The sequence below is a fragment of the Nematolebias whitei genome, chromosome 10 (assembly GCF_014905685.2).
Source record: "Nematolebias whitei isolate Nwh7 chromosome 10, NemWhi1, whole genome shotgun sequence".
Classification (NCBI taxonomy): domain Eukaryota; kingdom Metazoa; phylum Chordata; class Actinopteri; order Cyprinodontiformes; family Rivulidae; genus Nematolebias; species Nematolebias whitei.
The window spans coordinates 34,853,653-34,858,875 of record NC_056507.1 but is presented as its reverse complement, the minus strand read 5'-3'; positions in this window follow the sequence as shown (position 1 = coordinate 34,858,875).

Sequence of the window (5,223 nt, the reverse complement as noted above, 5' to 3'; positions counted from 1 at the left end):
GCTTAAAGCGATCTTTAGCGTCTACCTCGCACGTGGTCTCGTGCAACCTCGCTTTGACCGTCACGAATGTGTCGTACGACGACTGCATAACGCTTAACAGCGTGTCTACGATAGCGCGCACGGTCGTTTCCTCCGAGTGTATGCTCTCGGCTCGTAGCAGCCACAGTATAGCCGGGATCAGTCGCGGCGTGACCAAGAAGCGTGCTATCGCCCGAAAGTTTTCACGGTAACGCTCTTCTGTCAACTCCATGGTCAAGCAAGTGTGCGCTTCTTGGTTACCTTGCTGCTCTGCGCATCCGCAACACTGCTCTCGCGCATAATCGTGCCACACCGAATCGAACAAGTGTACAAAGCACATCTGCACCGCGGTTACCAGATCGGATCGCACACCGCGAAAGATGTAGAACGCGTTCAAGAGTCGTTCGCCCGAGGTTTCACCCGACTGCTTTTCTAAAGCGAGAAACGTGCTGTACGATGACGCCATCGCACAAAGCAGCGTGTCCACTATAATGCTCACAGTCAAATCGTTTTCTCGCATCCCCTCGGCTTCCACTAGATACTGTATAGCGGGAATCAGCTGCGGCGTGATCAGTTTGCTAAGGAGCGCTTCATAAAAGTTAGCGTAGTACGCTTCGGTTAACTCGAGCTGCATGTAGTAACCACACCACGTCTCGCGGAACAAATACACAAGGCCTCTTTGTACCATTTTCACTACATCGGGTCGTACGCGTGCTCCATACATGTCCTTGGCAGCATTAGAGTTTTGCGTGTTGCGACGGTCCTCTGTTAGCTCACCGGCACTCGCTGACGCTCTCTTGTCCGACCGCGATGCGAGTGAGTCCTCTATTGCTCGTGACTTCTCCGTATGACACATATACTGGTCTTTCACCGTTGCGCTCGCGGAGGCTCCCCCTGCCAGGGCTCGTGAAAGATTACGCGCGTGATGCCGATACATGCGGCGAGGTGAATGTATCTCGCAAGACAAAAACAAGTCCGTCTCGTCGGCCATCGTGTGTAACGTTCGCCGCTGACTCGAGTGCGCTTACCAGAGCGTAAACTCGCACTTTGCGATAGTCTATTGTCGTGTGTGCAGAGCGACCTCATTTGTACTCAGCACGAAACCACGAATTTTTTTTTTTTCGAGAGTATGTAGGCGGTGCGTGCACCCTCAACTGGTTCGCTACTTAATGTCAGTCGCTACAGGATCAAAACATTTCACGTATTCAATCCTAGGGTATCACGGTCGTGACATGCACTTCGCCTGAGCCCTTCGCAATGCGCGCATTGCTCTAAAGCGTACAGTTCTCGCAGTCGCGACCAGCGCTCGTGTCATCCCTCGCGGTCCACATGCACGACCTCCACAGGTGTCGCGGTCGCGACCAGCGCTCCTCTCATCCCTCACGGTCACCGCGCACGACCTCCACGGGCCCCGCTTTCGTGACACGATGTTACCACGAGCCCCGTGTAGTGGACTAGGCCTGATGTCAAAACTGACCAGATGGACAGAACCTGTCATTTCATTGATTTGAATCCAGAAATACAGTTTGACCCATCCTGAGACTTTCTTTCTTGAATTAATCAAGTGGAAAAAGACAATTCTCTATGATCATTACTATTTTACAAATGTTTTGATAATCAAAGTGTTTTAGTTCAAACAATGTTTACATGTTGAAGTGAACTAATCATTTTTATTTACTTAAAACAGTGTAATGATTTTTAATCCTCAATTCAAAGTGAAATCAAGTTAGAGTACGTTACAGAGTAATGATTCAATTTCTTGATCGTCTGCTTGAAGTGAGCAAGTTTGTAAGTGTGTGTCAAAGTTCAGGTTTCGGTCAACTAAAAGTTTACTGAAAAGAAATGTCATGTTTAACTTTTACAGCAAGATACTTGGTGGAGCGACGCCACGAAGTCTGGTTTTTCCATGATATCTTTCTGTCTGTTCTTAAACAATCCTTGACTTTCCATAACACCTTACATCACAAAACACACCTCTGTTGGGGTCCATCGACCAATCAGAGGCTCTCAAATGAACCGGAAGTAGAGCCCATTTAAATGTGGCACTTCCCAGTTCGAAGAGTTCAGAGTTTTGGAATCCAGAATGCAGAGAGTTTGGGAGTTCCTGAATGCAAACGCAGGCATTCATGGATGCTGCTAAACCAAACAAGCTGAACCAGAGACGATTTTGGGAATTATAACTTCTGTTTGGATAACCTCGCACGACTCTTGAGGTATTTGGCTGTTCTCACGGAGACGCTGAACAGTGGTTGGAAGTGAGACTCCACGCCGGAACTGATCTATCTTCAGAAAAGGTAAAAGTCGACCTTCACCAAAAGTGTACTGTTGGGACAAGCTGATTTCCAAAAGAGCGTGCTGTTCTGGTTAAAACAGACAATGTCCCTCACACATCTTTCTGTAAGATAAATCTCAATTTTCCATCTTTAAACTCTCCTTTCTGCTAGAAAATTAATCCAGATGTTTTCATTAATGTCTGTGGTGAAGCAACGGAAAATCATGGCCGTATGGTTTTCCTGGTTGTAAAGCTGATTAATTCTGTTGTTGTTTTCATATTCTGCCAAATTAATGTAAATGTGTGATGTGTTAAACTTGATTCTGTTAATAAATGACCCACTCGCTTGGTGAGTCAAAGATAATTAACGTCTCACGTCCACATTTCTGTTAAATTCAAAGCACGACATCATCCAGTCCAGAAAGATGAGTGAACCCGTTTAATGTATGAATATATCTCAGGATATGTCATACTACATCTGGTGGCCCGTGACGGTTCATAAATGGACTGTGCATTTGTGTAAAGATTGATTTTACGTGTTGGCATGAAAAAGAAATAACAGATTGTTTGCTGTGCTGAAACGCAGCGTGCTGAAGCAACGCTTGAAGTCAAAACACTGCATGTTTGAGCTGCGACTCTTGGAGAAAACGCTGTGTTGAGCTAGTGATGTTTTGAAGCTGAAATTCAGTCATATGTCTTTATGAAAGCTGAAATTGTACATCTGTTGTGTAACATAAGCTGGGTTTGAGCTGTGGAAACGCTTTATTCTGTTTAAAGACGGTTCAGATGTGGTTCTGGTACCGGCTCGGTTCTGAAAAAGATCGAACGAGTTGTTTTAAATAGATAGAGAAACGTTTTAAGGACTGGACAAAGTCTCAGCTAAGCTCAGAGTTTATTGATTACATTTTTAACAGGAAAAGGTGCATTTTGACAGTTTAAAAGACGAAAAAGTTGACGGACTTGTTCAGATAAATCTAACATGCTAGCTGGGGAAAACGCTGCGTGATTGGTTGAATTAGCGGCCGTGGAACGCTCTCATTGGCTGAGAGACGTGTCAGTCAGTGACCGGAAATGAAAACTCGTTTTCATAGGGAATTAAAATCTGCTTTTTAAAGCTGAAACACGCTTTAAAGTTGATTTTGATCCGCTGCTTAAGTTCTTCAATGTGTAATCGCTGGATTTTTGCCACGTTTGAGTTTAAAATCCGTCATTAAATGATGTTTTGAACAACGCTAGCGATGCTAATTTTAAGCTAACAGCTAACGACCGGATGAGTGACGTGTCACGTCACTTCTTCCATGTCGGAAATGAGCTCGGTTTCAACCGGAGCCTTCGCTGTGCTTAAAATCACTAAATAAAGCCGCCATATGTCCCAGAAAACTCATGTTCATGCTAAGAAGTCGTGCTTGTTGAAAGAACGCCACGTTTACGCTTCAAAACCGTTTAGAAATGTTGATTTTAACCGAGTTTAGCCGAAGCTAACTTTAAGCTAAGCGGCTAACAACAGGATGTCAACCGAACGTCACAGGAAGTCGTCATAGACTCCTGCTGGTAGAAAGCTAAACACTGCCCCCTCCTGGGAAACTTGAGATCACAGTTTCACTTCAGTTTTAGGTTTTTGAGTGAAATTAAACTTATTTCTTTCTGTAAGGCATTTTTGAGTTAATAAACGCTCCTCAAAGCTGAATAATCACTGTTATCTTGCATTTAAAAAGTAATTAAGGTATTTATGCAAGAAAGGCATTTACCAGGACATTTTTCATTCACTGAATTCCTCAAACAGGAGGTACAAAATGAAAAATTAGAAACTTTTTAAAAGATACGGTTCAAATATTCACAGAGTTGAAAAGTTTACTCATTTGCTTGAAAGATAATACACGTTTAATTGCAAAATCACTAAATAAGAGTAAACTTATCAGGAAAAAGAAACTTTTCTGTTTAAGTTACCACCTAAAAATACATCTTCCTATTTAATTTTAAATAGAGGATGAGACAGGAGGACAGGAGTAATAACAGTTTTTCTGAAGAAAGACTGATTAATCCTGACACATCATCAATTTTTCTTTTTCTTTTCACCACTTGGTTCTATGAGTAGCTGTTAAATAGCAAATTTCTGGAACAGAACGGTTTAAAAAGTGTCTTTAAACTGATTTGCTGTGAGACTTTTTAGAAAAATTGCAGGTTTATTAAAAATTCAGTGCTTTAGAGTAAAATACACTAAAAAAGAGCTTGGTAATCTAGTATCTGTTAAGAAATAAGCACATAAAAAGTAACACTGCCAGAGAAGCATTTACTTAAGAATATTCATGAATTGGGGTAAAACCTACAAATAGGTACCCACATTTTAATAAGTTGACTTATAACAGTACTTTTGTGTAAACCCAAAGCTAGAATAGTGTGAAACTCATTGACATTTGAATACATATATTTACCTGTAAAATATCTGAAGCTTGCAACTGTTTTAAACAGATAAAGTGCTACACAGTGAAAAACATGACAGGTGTGGTAGAAAAAGACTTTGATCCTTATGAGATGAGGGACTGTTTAGAATATGCGTTGAAGCTGCTGACAGCACCCTTACATCCATATGGCAAACAGGCGGACAGCATGAACCCAAAAGAGTTATTGGACAATCTGATGGAGGTTGCAGAAAGTGTGACCTCTACAGAAATAACAATGTCAAGCTATGAAAAGCTGGCTACAATGGCAATGTTGCTGAAAGAATCTTACTTCGCATTAAGACGGGATCACGTCGTGACACTGTCACAAGTTTCCCGCTGCGAAGGTGAAATAGATGTGCTTAAAAAAGATCTGGAAGAACTCAGAATTGATAAAAAAGCATTACTAGGGCTATATAGGCGTTTAAAAAGTGAATGTCAAACCTCCCAGGAATGCTTAAAAGCATGTGAGGAGAAGCTAAGAGCAGCAACAAA